Below are 18,657 nucleotides of genomic sequence, written 5' to 3' on the forward strand. Positions count from 1 at the left end.
TTTAGCTCCAGAGATGTCTATTTTGATTGAAAACATGCTAATTATCAGGACATGTTGGTCTATAGACCCACATGATCTTGATATTTTAGCCAAGTTTTGAAGCCTAGGCCTCATACACACGAATTTTCTACTTAGAGCAGTTTCGAGTGTATATTCGAAAAATACACACTCGAAAAGACTCGAACGCTATAATTTAGCTCAAGAGGTGTCTATTTTGATTCGAAACATGCTAATGATCAGGACATGTTGGTCTATAGACCTACATGATCTTGATATTTTAGCCAAATTTTGAAGTCTAGGCCACATAAACAAGATTTTTCTACTTAGAGCAGTTTCGAGTGTACATTCAAAAATACACACTCGAAAAGACTCGAACGCTATAATTTAGCTCAAGAGGTGTCTATTTTGATTGAAAACATGCTATTGATCAGGACATGTTGGTCTATTGACCCGCATGATCTTCATATGTTAGCCAAGTTTTGAAGGCTAGGCCTCATAAACACGAATTTTCTACTTAGAGAAGTTTCGAGTGTACATTCGAAAAATACACACTCGAAAAGACTCGAACGCTATAATTTAGCTCAAGAGGTGTCTATTTTGATTGAAAACATGCTAATTATCAGGACATGTTGGTCTATAGACCCACATGATCTTGATATTTTAGCCAAGTTTTGAAGCCTAGGCCTCATAAACACGGATTTTCTACTTAGAGCAGTTTCGAGTGTACATTCGAATAATACACACTCGAAAAGACTCGAACGTTATAATTTAGCTCAACATGTTTCTATTTTTATTGGAAACATGCTAATGATCAGGACATGTTGGTCTATAGATCCAGATGATCTTGATATTTTAGCAAAATTTTGAAATCTAGGCCTCATAAACAAGATTTGTCTACTTAGAGCAGTTTCGAGTCTACATTCGAAAAATACACACTCGAAAAGACTCGAACGCTATAATTTAGCTCAAGAGGTGTCTATTTTGATTGAAAACATGCTATTGATCAGGACATGTTGGTCTATAGACCCACATGATCTTGATATTTAATCCAAATTTTGAAGTCTAGGCCACATAAACAAGATTTTTCTACTTAGAGCAGTTTCGAGTGTACATTCAAATAATACACACTCGAAAAGACCCGAACGCTATAATTTAGCTCAACCGATGTCTATTTTGATTGAAAACATGCTAATTATCAGGACATGTTGGTCTATAGACCCACATGATCTTGATATTTTAGCCAAGTTTTGAAGCCTAGGCCTCATAAACACGAATTTTCTACTTAGAGCAGTTTCGAGTGTACATTCGAATAATACACACTCGAAAAGACTTGAACGCTATAATTTAGCTCAACAGGTTTCTATTTTTTATTGGAAACATGCTAATGATCAGGACATGTTGGTCTATAGACCCAGATGATCTTGATATTTTAGCAAAATTTTGAAATCTAGGCCTCATAAACAAGATTTGTCTACTTAGAGCAGTTTCGAGTGTACATTCAAAAATACACACTCGAAAAGACTCGAACGCTATAATTTAGCTCAAGAGGTGTCTATTTTGATTGAAAACATGCTATTGATCAGGACATGTTGGTCTATTGACCCGCATGATCTTCATATGTTAGCCAAGTTTTGAAGGCTAAGCCTCATAAACACGAATTTTCTACTTAGAGCAGTTTCGAGTGTACATTCAAAAAATACACACTCGAAAAGACTCGAACGTTATAATTTATCTCAAGAGATGTCTATTTGATTGAAAACATGCTAATTATCAGGACATGTTGGTCTATAGACCCACATGATCTTGATATTTTAGCCAAGTTTTGAAGCCTAGGCCTCATACACACGAATTTTCTACTTAGAGCAGTTTCGAGTGTATATTCGAAAAATACACACTCGAAAACACTCGAACGCTATAATTTAGCTCAAGAGGTGTCTATTTTGATTGAAAACATGCTATTGATCAGGACATGTTGGTCTATTGACCCGCATGATCTTCATATGTTAGCCAAGTTTTGAAGGCTAGGCCTCATAAACACGAATTTTCTACTTAGAGCAGTTTCGAGTGTACATTCAAATAATAGACACTCGAAAAGACTCGAACGCTATAATTTAGCTCAACCGGTGTCTATTTTTATTGGAAACATGCTAATGATCAGGACATGTTGGTCTATAGACCCACATGATCTTGATATTTTAGCCAAGTTTTGAAGCCTAGGCCTCATACACACGAATTTTCTACTTAGAGCAGTTTCGAGTGTATATTCGAAAAATACACACTCGAAAACACTCGAACGCTATAATTTAGCTCAAGAGGTGTCTATTTTGATTGGAAACATGCTAATGATCAGCACATGTTGGTCTATAGACCTACATGATCTTGATATTTTAGCCTAATTTTGAAGTCTAGGCCACATAAACAAGATTTTTCTACTTAGAGCAGTTTCGAGTGTACACTCGAAAAATACACACTCGAAAAGACTCGAACGCTATAATTTAGCTCAAGAGGTGTCTATTTTTATTGAAAACATTCTATTGATCAGGACATGTTGGTCTATAGACCCACATGATCTTGATATTTTATCCAAATTTTGAAGTTTAGGCCACATAAACAAGATTTTTCTACTTAGAGCAGTTTCGAGTGTACATTCGAAAAATACACACTCGAAAAGACTCGAACGCTATAATTTAGCTCAAGAGGTGTCTATTTTGATTGAAAACATGCTAATTATCAGGACATGTTGGTTTATAGACCCACATGATCTTGATATTTTAGCCAAGTTTTGAAGCCTAGGCCGCATACACATGAATTTTCTACTTAGAGCAGTTTCGAGTGTATATTCGAAAAATACACACTCGAAAACACTCGAACGCTATAATTTAGCTCAAGAGGTGTCTATTTTGATTGGAAACATGCTAATGATCAGGACATGTTGGTCTATAGACCTACATGATCTTGATATTTAAGCCTAATTTTGAAGTCTAGGCCACATAAACAAGATTTTTCTACTTAGAGCAGTTTCGAGTGTACACTCGAAAAATACACACTCGAAAAGACTCGAACGCTATAATTTAGCTCAAGAGGTGTATATTTTTATTGAAAACATGCTATTGATCAGGACATGTTGGTCTATAGACCCACATGATCTTGATATTTTAGCCAAATTTTGAAGTTTAGGCCACATAAACAAGATTTTTCTACTTAGAGCAGTTTCGAGTGTACATTCGAAAAATACACACTCGAAAAGACTCGAACGCTATAATTTAGCTCAAGAGGTGTCTATTTTGATTGAAAACATGCTAATTATCAGGACATGTTGGTTTATAGACCCACATGATCTTGATATTTTAGCCAAGTTTTGAAGCCTAGGCCTCATAAACACGAATTTTCTACTTAGAGAAATTTCGAGTGTACATTCGAAAAATACACACTCGAAAAGACTAGAACGCTATAATTTAGCTCAAGAGGTGTCTATTTTGATTGAAACATGCTAATTATCAGGACATGTTTGTCTATAGACCCACATGATCTTGATATTTTAGCCAAGTTTTGAAGCCTAGGCCTCATAAACACGAATTTTCTACTTAGAGCAGTTTCGAGTGTACACACTCGAAAAGACTTGAACGCTATAATTTAGCTCAACAGGTTTCTATTTTTTATTGGAAACATGCTAATGATCAGGACATGTTGGTCTATAGACCCAGATGATCTTGATATTTTAGCAAAATTTTGAAATCTAGGCCTCATAAACAAGATTTGTCTACTTAGATCAGTTTCGAGTGTACATTCAAAAATACACACTCGAAAAGACTCGAACGCTATAATTTAGCTCAAGAGGTGTCTATTTTGATTGAAAACATGCTATTGATCAGGACATGTTGGTCTATTGACCCGCATGATCTTCATATGTTAGCCAAGTTTTGAAGGCTAGGCCTCATAAACACGAATTTTCTACTTAGAGCAGTTTCGAGTGTACATTCAAATAATAGACACTCGAAAAGACTCGAACGCTATAATTTAGCTCAACCGGTGTCTATTTTTATTGGAAACATGCTAATGATCAGGACATGTTGGTCTATAGACCCACATGATCTTGATATTTTAGCCAAGTTTTGAAGCCTAGGCCTCATACACACGAATTTTCTACTTAGAGCAGTTTCGAGTGTATATTCGAAAAATACACACTCGAAAACACTCGAACGCTATAATTTAGCTCAAGAGGTGTCTATTTTGATTGGAAACATGCTAATGATCAGCACATGTTGGTCTATAGACCTACATGATCTTGATATTTTAGCCTAATTTTGAAGTCTAGGCCACATAAACAAGATTTTTCTACTTAGAGCAGTTTCGAGTGTACACTCGAAAAATACACACTCGAAAAGACTCGAACGCTATAATTTGGCTCAAGAGGTACCTATTTTTATTGAAAACATGCTATTGATCAGGACATGTTGGTCTATAGACCCACATGATCTTGATATTTTAGCCAAATTTTGAAGTTTAGGCCACATAAACAAGATTTTTCTACTTAGAGCAGTTTCGAGTGTACATTCGAAAAATACACACTCGAAAAGACTCGAATGCTATAATTTAGCTCAAGAGGTGTCTATTTTGATTGAAAACATGCTAATTATCAGGACATGTTGGTTTATAGACCCACATGATCTTGATATTTTAGCCAAGTTTTGAAGCCTGGGCCGCATACACAAGAATTTTCTACTTAGAGCAGTTTCGAGTGTATATTCGAAAAATACACACTCGAAAACACTCGAACGCTATAATTTAGCTCAAGAGGTGTCTATTTTGATTGGAAACATGCTAATGATCAGGACATGTTGGTCTATAGACCTACATGATCTTGATATTTTAGTCTAATTTTGAAGTCTAGGCCACATAAACAAGATTTTTCTACTTAGAGCATTTCGAGTGTACACTCGAAAAAGACACACTCGAAAAGACTCGAACGCTATAATTTAGCTCAAGAGGTGTCTATTTTGATTGAAAACATGATAATTATCAGGACATGTTGGTTTATAGACCCACATGATCTTGATATTTTAGCCAAGTTTTGAAGCTTAGGCCTCATAAACACGAATTTTCTACTTAGAGCAATTTCGAGTGTACATTCGAAAAATACACACTCGAAAACACTCGAACGCTATAATTTAGCTCAAGAGGTGTCTATTTTGATTGGAAACATGCTAATGATCAGGACATGTTGGTCTATAGACCCACATGATCTTGATATTTTAGCCAAATTTTGAAGTTTAGGCCACATAAACAAGATTTTTCTACTTAGAGCAGTTTCGAGTGTACATTCGAAAAATACACACTCGAAAAGACTCGAACGCTATAATTTAGCTCAAGAGGTGTCTATTTTGATTGAAAACATGTTAATTATCAGGACATGTTGGTTTATAGACCCACATGATCTTGATATTTTAGCCAAGTTTTGAAGCCTAGGCCGCATACACACGAATTTTCTACTTAGAGCAGTTTCGAGTGTATATTCGAAAAATACACACTCGAAAACACTCAAACGCTATAATTTAGCTCAAGAGGTGTCTATTTTGATTGGAAACATGCTAATGATCAGGACATGTTGGTCTATAGACCTACATGATCTTGATATTTTAGCCTAATTTTGAAGTCTAGGCCACATAAACAAGATTTTTCTACTTAGAGCATTTCGAGTGTACACTCGAAAAAGACACACTCGAAAAGACTCGAACGCTATAATTTAGCTCAAGAGGTGTCTATTTTGATTGAAAACATGATAATTATCAGGACATGTTGGTTTATAGACCCACATGATCTTGATATTTTAGCCAAGTTTTGAAGCTTAGGCCTCATAAACACGAATTTTCTACTTAGAGCAATTTCGAGTGTACATTCGAAAAATACACACTCGAAAACACTCGAACGCTATAATTTAGCTCAAGAGGTGTCTATTTTGATTGGAAACATGCTAATGATCAGGACATGTTGGTCTATAGACCTACATGATCTTGATATTTTAGCCTAATTTTGAAGTCTAGGCCACATAAACAAGATTTTTCTACTTAGAGCAGTTTCGAGTGTACACTCGAAAAATACACACTCGAAAAGACTCGAACGCTATAATTTAGCTCAAGAGGTGTCTATTTTTATTGAAAACCTGCTATTGATCAGGACATGTTGGTCTATAGACCCACATGATCTTGATATTTTAGCCAAATTTTGAAGTTTAGGCCACATAAACAAGATTTTTCTACTTAGAGCAGTTTCGAGTGTACATTCGAAAAATACACACTCGAAAAGACTCGAACGCTATAATTTAGCTCAAGAGGTGTCTATTTTGATTGAAAACATGCTAATTATCAGGACATGTTGGTTTATAGACCCACATGATCTTGATATTTTAGCCAAGTTTTGAAGCCTAGGCCGCATACACACGAATTTTCTACTTAGAGCAGTTTCGAGTGTATATTCGAAAAATACACACTCGAAAACACTCGAACGCTATAATTTAGCTCAAGAGGTGTCTATTTTGATTGGAAACATGCTAATGATCAGGACATGTTGGTCTATAGACCTACATGATCTTGATATTTTAGCCTAATTTTGAAGTCTAGGCCACATAAACAAGATTTTTCTACTTAGAGCAGTTTCGAGTGTACACTTGAAAAATACACACTCGAAAAGACTCGAACGCTATAATTTAGCTCAAGAGGTGTCTATTTTTATTGAAAACATGCTATTGATCAGGACATGTTGGTCTATAGACCCACATGATCTTGATATTTTAGCCAAATTTTGAAGTTTAGGCCACATAAACAAGATTTTTCTACTTAGAGCAGTTTCGAGTGTACATTCGAATAATACACACTCGAAAAGACTCGAACGCTATAATTTAGCTCAAGAGGTGTCTATTTTGATTGAAAACATGCTAATGATCAGGACATGTTGGTTTATAGACCCACATGATCTTGATATTTTAGCCAAGTTTTGAAGCCTAGGCCTCATAAACACGAATTTTCTACTTAGAGCAATTTCGAGTGTACATTCGAAAAATACACACTCGAAAAGACTAGAACGCTATAATTTAGCTCAAGAGGTGTCTATTTTGATTGAAACATGCTAATTATCAGGACATGTTGGTCTATAGACCCACATGATCTTGATATTTTAGCCAAGTTTTGAAGCCTAGGCCTCATAAACACGAATTTTCTACTTAGAGCAGTTTCGAGTGTACATTCGAATAATACACACTCGAAAAGACTTGAACGCTATAATTTAGCTCAACCGGTGTCTATTTTTATTGGAAACATGCTAATGATCAGGACATGTTGGTCTATAGACCCAGATGATCTTGATATTTTAGCTAAATTTTGAAGTCTAGGCCTCATAAACAAGATTTGTCTGCTTAGAGCAGTTTCGAGTGTATATTCGAATAATACACACTCGAAAAGACTCGAACGCTATAATTTAGCTCAACAGGTTTCTATTTTTATTGGAAACATGCTAATGATCAGGACATGTTGGTCTATAGACCCAGATGATCTTGATATTTTAGCAAAATTTTGAAATCTAGGCCTCATAAACAAGATTTGTCTACTTAAAGCAGTTTCGCCTGTACATTCGAAAAATACACACTCGAAAAGACTCGAACGCTATAATTTAGCTCAAGAGGTGTCTATTTTGATTGAAAACATGCTAATTATCAGGACATGTTGGTCTATAGACCCACATGATCTTGATATTTTAGCCAAGTTTTGAAGCCTAGGCCTCATAAACACGAATTTTCTACTTAGAGCAGTTTCGAGTGTACATTCGAAAAATACACACTCGAAAAGACTCGAACGTTATAATTTAGCTCAAGAGATGTCTATTTTGATTGAAAACATGCTAATTATCATGACATGTTGGTCTATAGACCCACATGATCTTGATATTTTAGCCAAGTTTTGAAGCCTAGGCCTCATAAACACGAATTTTCTACTTAGAGCAGTTTCGAGTGTACATTCGAAAAATACACACTCGAAAAGACTCGAACGTTATAATTTAGCTCAAGAGGTGTCTATTTTGTTTGGAAACATGCTAATGATCAAGACATGTTGGTCTATAGACCCAGATGATCTTGATATTTTAGCAAAATTTTGAAATCTAGGCCTCATAAACAAGATTTGTCTACTTAGAGCAGTTTCGAGTGTGCATTTGAAAAATACACACTCGAAAAGACTCGAACGCTATAATTTAGCTCAAGAGGTGTCAATTTTGATTGAAAACATGCTAATTATCAGGACATGTTGGTCTATAGACCCACATGATCTTGATATTTTAGCCAAGTTTTGAAGCCTAGGCCTCATAAACACGAATTTTCTACTTAGAGCAGTTTCGAGTGTACATTCGAAAAATACACACCCGAAAAGACTCGAACGCTATAATTTAGCTCAAGAGGTGTCTATTTTGATTGAAAACATACTAATTATCATGACATGTTGGTCTATAGACCCACATGATCTTGATATTTTAGCCAAGTTTTTAAGCCTAGGCCTCATAAACAAGATTTTTCTACTTAGAGCAGTTTCGAGTGTACATTCGAAAAATACACACTCGAAAAGACTCGAACGCTATAATTTAGCTCAAGAGGTGTCTATTTTGATTGGAAACATGCTAATGATCAGGACATGTTGGTCTATAGACCTACATGATCTTGATATTTTAGCCTAATTTTGAAGTCTAAGCCACATAAACAAGATTTTTCTACTTAGAGCAGTTTCGAGTGTACACTTGAAAAATACACACTCGAAAAGACTCGAATGCTATAATTTAGCTCAAGAGGTGTCTATTTTTATTGAAAACATGCTATTGATCAGGACATGTTGGTCTATAGACCCACATGATCTTGATATTTTAGCCAAATTTTGAAGTTTAGGCCACATAAACAAGATTTTTCTACTTAGAGCAGTTTCGAGTGTACATTCGAAAAATACACACTCGAAAAGACTCGAATGCTATAATTTAGCTCAAGAGGTGTCTATTTTGATTGAAAACATGCTATTGATCAGGACATGTTGGTCTATAGACCCACATGATCTTGATATGTTAGCCAAGTTTTGAAGGCTAGGCCTCATAAACACGAATTTTCTACTTAGAGCAGTTTCGAGTGTACATTCAAATAATAGACACTCGAAAAGACTCGAACGCTATAATTTAGCTCAACCGGTGTCTATTTTTATTGGAAACATGCTAATGATCAGGACATGTTAGTCTATATACCTAGATGATCTTGATATTTTAGCTAAATTTTGAAGTCTAGGCCTCATAAACAAGATTTGTCTACTTAGAGAAGTTTCGAGTGTACATTCAAAAAATACACACTCGAAAAGACTCGAACGTTATAATTTAGCTCAAGAGGTGTTTATTTTGATTGAAAACATGCTAATTATCAGGACATGTTGGTCTATAGACCCACATGATTTTTGATATTTTAGCCAAGTTTTGAAGCCTAGGCCTCATAAACACGAATTTCCTACTTAGAGCAGTTTCGAGTGTACATTCGAATAATACACACTCGAAAAGACTCGAACGCTATAATTTAGCTCAACAGGTTTCTATTTTTATTGGAAACATGCTAATGATCAGGACATGTTGGTCTATAAACCCACATGATCTTGATATTTTAGCCAAATTTTGAAGTCTAGGCCACATAAACAAGATTTTTCTACTTAGAGCAGTTTCGACTGTACATTCGAAAAATACACACTCGAAAAGACTCGAACGCTATAATTTAGCTCAAGAGGTGTCTATTTTGATTGAAAACATGCTAATTATCAGGACATGTTGGTCTATAGACCCACATGATCTTGATATTTTAGCCAAGTTTTGAACCCTAGGCCTCATAAACACGAATTTTCTACTTAGAGAGCAGTTTCGAGTGTACATTCGAAAAATACACACTCGTAAAGACTCGAACGCTATAATTTAGCTCAAGAGGTGTCTATTTTGATTGGAAACATGCTAATTATCAGGACATGTTGGTTTATAGACCCACATGATCTTGATATTTTAGCCAAGTTTTGAAGCCTAGGCCGCATACACACGAATTTTCTACTTAGAGCAGTTTCGAGTGTATATTCGAAAAATACACACTCGAAAACACTCGAACGCTATAATTTAGCTCAAGAGGTGTCTATTTTGATTGGAAACATGCTAATGATCAGGACATGTTGGTCTATAGACCTACATGATCTTGATATTTTAGCCTAATTTTGAAGTCTAGGCCACATAAACAAGATTTTTCTACTTAGAGCAGTTTCGAGTGTACACTCGAAAAATACACACTCGAAAAGACTCGAACGCTATAATTTAGCTCAAGAGGTGTTTATTTTTATTGAAAACATGCTATTGATCAGGACATGTTGGTTTATAGACCCACATGATCTTGATATTTTAGCCAAGTTTTGAAGGCTAAGCCTCATAAACACGAATTTTCTACTTAGAGCAGTTTCGAGTGTACATTCAAAAAATACACACTCGAAAAGACTCGAACGTTATAATTTATCTCAAGAGATGTCTATTTGATTGAAAACATGCTAATTATCAGGACATGTTGGTCTATAGACCCACATGATCTTGATATTTTAGCCAAGTTTTGAAGCCTAGGCCTCATACACACGAATTTTCTACTTAGAGCAGTTTCGAGTGTATATTCGAAAAATACACACTCGAAAACACTCGAACGCTATAATTTAGCTCAAGAGGTGTCTATTTTGATTGAAAACATGCTATTGATCAGGACATGTTGGTCTATTGACCCGCATGATCTTCATATGTTAGCCAAGTTTTGAAGGCTAGGCCTCATAAACACGAATTTTCTACTTAGAGCAGTTTCGAGTGTACATTCAAATAATAGACACTCGAAAAGACTCGAACGCTATAATTTAGCTCAACCGGTGTCTATTTTTATTGGAAACATGCTAATGATCAGGACATGTTGGTCTATAGACCCACATGATCTTGATATTTTAGCCAAGTTTTGAAGCCTAGGCCTCATACACACGAATTTTCTACTTAGAGCAGTTTCGAGTATATATCCGAAAAATACACACTCGAAAACACTCGAACGCTATAATTTAGCTCAAGAGGTGTCTATTTTGATTGGAAACATGCTAATGATCAGGACATGTTGGTCTATAGACCTACATGATCTTGATATTTTAGCCTAATTTTGAAGTCTAGGCCACATAAACAAGATTTTTCTACTTAGAGCAGTTTCGAGTGTACACTCGAAAAATACACACTCGAAAAGACTCGAACGCTATAATTTAGCTCAAGAGGTGTCTATTTTTATTGAAAACATGCTATTGATCAGGACATGTTGGTCTATAGACCCACATGATCTTGATATTTTAGCCAAATTTTGAAGTTTAGGCCACATAAACAAGATTTTTCTACTTAGAGCAGTTTCGAGTGTACATTCGAAAAATACACACTCGAAAAGACTCGAACGCTATAATTTAGCTCAAGAGGTGTCTATTTTGATTGAAAACATGCTAATTATCAGGACATGTTGGTTTATAGACCCACATGATCTTGATATTTTAGCCAAGTTTTGAAGCCTAGGCCTCATAAACACGAATTTTCTACTTAGAGCAATTTCGAGTGTACATTCGAAAAATACACACTCGAAAAGACAATAACGCTATAATTTAGCTCAAGAGGTGTCTATTTTGATTGAAACATGCTAATTATCAGGACATGTTGGTCTATAGACCCACATGATCTTGATATTTTAGCCAAGTTTTGAAGCCTAGGCCTCATAAACACGAATTTTCTACTTAGAGCAGTTTCGAGTGTACATTCGAATAATACACACTCGAAAAGACTTGAACGCTATAATTTAGCTCAACAGGTTTCTATTTTTTATTGGAAACATGCTAATGATCAGGACATGTTGGTCTATAGACCCAGATGATCTTGATATTTTAGCAAAATTTTGAAATCTAGGCCTCATAAACAAGATTTGTCTACTTAAAGCAGTTTCGAGTGTACATTCAAAAATACACACTCGAAAAGACTCGAACGCTATAATTTAGCTCAAGAGGTGTCTATTTTGATTGAAAACATGCTATTGATCAGGACATGTTGGTCTATTGACCCGCATGATCTTCATACGTTAGCCAAGTTTTGAAGGCTAAGCCTCATAAACACGAATTTTCTACTTAGAGCAGTTTCGAGTGTACATTCAAAAAATACACACTCGAAAAGACTCGAACGTTATAATTTATCTCAAGAGATGTCTATTTGATTGAAAACATGCTAATTATCAGGACATGTTGGTCTATAGACCCACATGATCTTGATATTTTAGCCAAGTTTTGAAGCCTAGGCCTCATACACACGAATTTTCTACTTAGAGCAGTTTCGAGTGTATATTCGAAAAATACACACTCGAAAACACTCGAACGCTATAATTTAGCTCAAGAGGTGTCTATTTTGATTGGAAACATGCTAATGATCAGGACATGTTGGTCTATAGACCTACATGATCTTGATATTTTAGCCTAATTTTGAAGTCTAGGCCACATAAACAAGATTTTTCTACTTAGAGCAGTTTCGAGTGTACACTCGAAAAATACACACTCGAAAAGACTCGAACGCTATAATTTAGCTCAAGAGGTGTTTATTTTTATTGAAAACATGCTATTGATCAGGAAATGTTGGTCTATAAACCCACATGATCTTGATATTTTAGCCAAATTTTGAAGTTTAGGCCACATAAACAAGATTTTTCTACTTAGAGCAGTTTCGAGTGTACATTCGAAAAATACACACTCGAAAAGACTCGAACGCTATAATTTAGCTCAAGAGGTGTCTATTTTGATTGAAAACATGCTAATTATCAGGACATGTTGGTTTATAGACCCACATGATCTTGATATTTTAGCCAAGTTTTGAAGCCTAGGCCTCATAAACACGAATTTTCTACTTAGAGCAATTTCGAGTGTACATTCGAAAAATACACACTCGAAAAGACTAGAACGCTATAATTTAGATCAAGAGGTGTCTATTTTGATTGGAAACATGCTAATGATCAGGACATGTTGGTCTATAGACCCACATGATCTTGATATTTTAGCCAAATTTGGAAGTCTAGGCCACATAAACAAGATTTTTCTACTTAGAGCAGTTTCGAGTGTACATTCGAAAAATACACACTCGAAAAGACTCGAACGCTATAATTTAGCTCAAGAGGTGTCTATTTTGATTGGAAACATGCTAATGATCAGGACATGTTGGTCTATAGACCCACATGATCTTGATATTTTAGCCTAATTTTGAAGTCTAGGCCATATAAACAAGATTTTTCTACTTAGAGCAGTTTCGAGTGTACATTCGAAAAATACACACTCGAAAAGACTCGAACGCTATAATTTAGCTCAAGAGGTGTCTATTTTGATTGGAAACATGCTAATGATCAGGACATGTTGGTCTATAGACCTACATGATCTTGATATTTTAGCCTAATTTTGAAGTCTAGGCCACATAAACAAGATTTTCTACTTAGAGCAGTTTCGAGTGTACACTTGAAAAATACACACTCGAAAAGACTCGAACGCTATAATTTAGCTCAAGAGGTGTCTATTTTTATTGAAAACATGCTATTGATCAGGACATGTTGGTCTATAGACCCACATGATCTTGATATTTTAGCCACATTTTGAAGTTTAGGCCACATAAACAAGATTTTTCTACTTAGAGCAGTTTCGAGTGTACATTCGAAAAATACACACTCGAAAAGACTCGAACGCTATAATTTAGCTCAAGAGGTGTCTATTTTGATTGAAAACATGTTAATTATCAGGACATGTTGGTTTATAGACCCACATGATCTTGATATTTTAGCCAAGTTTTGAAGCCTAGGCCTCATAAACACGAATTTTCTACTTAGAGCAATTTCGAGTGTACATTCGAAAAATACACACTCGAAAAGACTAGAACGCTATAATTTAGCTCAAGAGGTGTCTATTTTGATTGAAACATGCTAATTATCAGGACATGTTGGTCTATAGACCCACATGATCTTGATATTTTAGCCAAGTTTTGAAGCCTAGGCCTCATAAACACGAATTTTCTACTTAGAGCAGTTTCGAGTGTACATTCGAATAATACACACTCGAAAAGACTTGAACGCTATAATTTAGCTCAACAGGTTTCTATTTTTTATTGGAAACATGCTAATGATCAGGACATGTTGGTCTATAGACCCAGATGATCTTGATATTTTAGCAAAATTTTGAAATCTAGGCCTCATAAACAAGATTTGTCTACTTAAAGCAGTTTCGAGTGTACATTCAAAAATACACACTCGAAAAGACTCGAACGCTATAATTTAGCTCAAGAGGTGTCTATTTTGATTGAAAACATGTTATTGATCAGGACATGTTGGTCTATTGACCCGCATGATCTTCATACGTTAGCCAAGTTTTGAAGGCTAAGCCTCATAAACACGAATTTTCTACTTAGAGCAGTTTCGAGTGTACATTCAAAAAATACACACTCGAAAAGACTCGAACATTATAATTTATCTCAAGAGATGTCTATTTGATTGAAAACATGCTAATTATCAGGACATGTTGGTCTATAGACCCACATGATCTTGATATTTTAGCCAAGTTTTGAAGCCTAGGCCTCATACACACGAATTTTCTACTTAGAGCAGTTTCGAGTGTATATTCGAAAAATACACACTCGAAAACACTCGAACGCTATAATTTAGCTCAAGAGGTGTCTATTTTGATTGGAAACATGCTAATGATCAGGACATGTTGGTCTATAGACCTACATGATCTTGATATTTTAGCCTAATTTTGAAGTCTAGGCCACATAAACAAGATTTTTCTACTTAGAGCAGTTTCGAGTGTACACTCGAAAAATACACACTCGAAAAGACTCGAACGCTATAATTTAGCTCAAGAGGTGTTTATTTTTATTGAAAACATGCTATTGATCAGGACATGTTGGTCTATAAACCCACATGATCTTGATATTTTAGCCAAATTTTGAAGTTTAGGCCACATAAACAAGATTTTTCTACTTAGAGTAGTTTCGAGTGTACATTCGAAAAATACACACTCGAAAAGACTCGAACGCTATAATTTAGCTCAAGAGGTGTCTATTTTGATTGAAAACATGCTAATTATCAGGACATGTTGGTTTATAGACCCACATGATCTTGATATTTTAGCCAAGTTTTGAAGCCTAGGCCTCATAAACACGAATTTTCTACTTAGAGCAATTTCGAGTGTACATTCGAAAAATACACACTCGAAAAGACTAGAACGCTATAATTTAGCTCAAGAGGTGTCTATTTTGATTGGAAACATGCTAATGATCAGGACATGTTGGTCTATAGACCCACATGATCTTGATATTTTAGCCAAATTTGGAAGTCTAGGCCACATAAACAAGATTTTTCTACTTAGAGCAGTTTCGAGTGTACATTCGAATAATACACACTCGAAAAGACTTGAACGCTATAATTTAGCTCAACAGGTTTCTATTTTTTATTGGAAACATGCTAATGATCAGGACATGTTGGTCTATAGACCCAGATGATCTTGAAATTTTAGCAAAATTTTGAAATCTAGGCCTCATAAACAAGATTTGTCTACTTAGAGCAGTTTCGAGTGTACATTCAAAAATACACACTCGAAAAGACTCGAACGCTATAATTTAGCTCAAGAGGTGTCTATTTTGATTGAAAACATGCTATTGATCAGGACATGTTGGTCTATTGACCCGCATGATCTTCATATGTTAGCCAAGTTTTGAAGGCTAAGCCTCATAAACACGAATTTTCTACTTAGAGCAGTTTCGAGTGTACATTCAAAAAATACACACTCGAAAAGACTCGAACGTTATAATTTATCTCAAGAGATGTCTATTTGATTGAAAACATGCTAATTATCAGGACATGTTGGTCTATAGACCCACATGATCTTGATATTTTAGCCAAGTTTTGAAGCCTAGGCCTCATACACACGAATTTTCTACTTAGAGCAGTTTCGAGTGTATATTCGAAAAATACACACTCGAAAAGACTCGAACGCTATAATTTAGCTCAAGAGGTGTCTATTTTGATTGAAAACATGCTAATTATCAGGACATGTTGATCTATAGACCCACATGATCTTGATATTTTATCCAAGTTTTGAAGCCTAGGCCTCATAAACACGGATTTTCTACTTAGAGCAGTTTCGAGTGTACATTCGAATAATACACACTCGAAAAGACTCGAACGCTATAATTTAGATCAACAGGTTTCTATTTTTATTGGAAACATGCTAATGATCAGGACATGTTGGTCTATAGATCGAGATGATCTTGATATTTTAGCAAAATTTTGAAATCTAGGCCTCATAAACAAGATTTGTCTACTTAAAGCAGTTTCGAGTGTACATTCGAAAAATACACACTCGAAAAGACTCGAACGCTATAATTTAGCTCAAGAGGTGTCTATTTTGATTGAAAACATGCTAATTATCAGGACATGTTGGTCTATAGACCCACATGATCTTGATATTTTAGCCAAGTTTTGAAGCCTAGGCCTCATAAACACGAATTTTCAACTTAGAGCAGTTTCGAGTGTACATTCGAATAATACACATTCGAAAAGACTCGAACGCTATAATTTAGCTCAACAGGTTTCTATTTTGATTGAAAACATGCTAATGATCAGGACATGTTGGTCTATAGACCCACATGATCGTGATATTTTAGCAAAATTTTGAAATCTAGGCCTCATAAACAAGATTTGTCTACTTAAAGCAGTTTCGAGTGTACATTCGAAAAATACACACTCGAAAAGACTCGAACGCTATAATTTAGCTCAAGAGGTGTCTATTTTGATTGAAAACATGCTAATTATCAGGACATGTTGGTCTATAGACCCACATGATCTTGATATTTTAGCCAAATTTTGAAGTCTAGGACACATAAACAAGATTTTTCTACTTAGAGCAGTTTCGAGTGTACATTCGAAAAATACGCAATCGAAAAGACTCGAACGCTATAATTTAGCTCAAGAGGTGTCTATTTTGATTGAAAACATGCTAATGATCAGGACATGTTGGTCTATAGACCCACATGATCTTGATATTTTAGCCAAATTTTGAAGTCTAGGCCACATAAACAAGATTTTTCTACTTAGAGCAGTTTCGAGTGTACATTCGAAAAATACACACTCGAAAAGACTCGAACGCTATAATTTAGCTCAAGAGGTGTCTATTTTGATTGAAAACATGCTAATTATCAGGACATGTTGGTCTATAGACCCACATGATCTTGATATTTTAGCCAAGTTTTGAAGCCTAGGCCTCATAAACACAAATTTTCTACTTAGAGCAGTTTCGAGTGTACATTCGAAAAATACACACTCGAAAAGACTCGAACGCTATAATTTAGATCCAGAGGTGTCTATTTTGATTGAAAACATGCTATTGATCAGGACATGTTGGTCTATAGACCCACAAGATCTTGATATTTTAGCCAAATTTTGAAGTCTAGGCCACATAAATAAGATTTTTCTACTTAGAGCAGTTTCGAGTGTACATTCGAAAAATACACACTCGAAAAGACTCGAACGCTATAATTTAGCTCAAGAGGTGTCTATTTTGATTGAAAACATGCTAATTATCAGGACATGTTGGTCTATAGACCCACATGATCTTGATATTTTAGCCAAGTTTTGAAGCCTAGGCCTCATAAACACAAATTTTCTACTTAGAGCAGTTTCAAGTGTACATTCAAAAAATACACACTCGAAAAGACTCGAACGCTATAATTTAGATCCAGAGGTGTCTATTTTGATTGAAAACATGCTATTGATCAGGACATGTTGGTCTATAGACCCACAAGATCTTGATATTTTAGCCAAATTTTGAAGTCTAGGCCACATAAATAAGATTTTTCTACTTAGAGCAGTTTCGAGTGTACATTCGAAAAATACACACTCGAAAAGACTCGAACGCTATAATTTAGCTCCAGAGGTGTCTATTTTGATTGAAAACATGCTATTGATCAGGACATGTTGGTCTATAGACCCACAAGATCTTGATATTTTAGCCAAATTTTGAAGCCTAGGCCACATAAATAAGATTTTTCTACTTAGAGCAGTTTCGAGTGTACATTCGAAAAATACACACTCGAAAAGACTCGAACGCTATAATTTAGCTCAAGAGGTGTCTATTTTGATTGAAAACATGCTAATTATCAGGACATGTTGGTCTATAGACCCACATGATCTTGATATTTTAGCCAATTTTTGAAGTCTAGGCCACATAAACAAGATTTTTCTACTTAGAGCAGTTTCAAGTGTACATTCAAAAAATACACACTCGAAAAGACTAGAACGCTATAATTTAGCTCAAGAGGTGTCTATTTTGATTGAAAACATGCTAATTATCAGGACATGTTGGTATATAGACCCACATGATCTTGATATTTTATCCAAGTTTTGAAGCCTAGGCCTCATAAACACGAATTTTCTACTTAGAGCAGTTTCGAGTGTACATTCGAATAATACACACTCGAAAAGACTCGAACGCTATAATTTACCTCAAGAGATGTCTATTTTGATTGAAAACATGCTAATTATCAGGACATGTT

Source organism: Papaver somniferum, chromosome 7, assembly GCF_003573695.1.
Source record: "Papaver somniferum cultivar HN1 chromosome 7, ASM357369v1, whole genome shotgun sequence".
In the NCBI taxonomy this organism is placed as follows: Eukaryota; Viridiplantae; Streptophyta; class Magnoliopsida; order Ranunculales; family Papaveraceae; genus Papaver; species Papaver somniferum.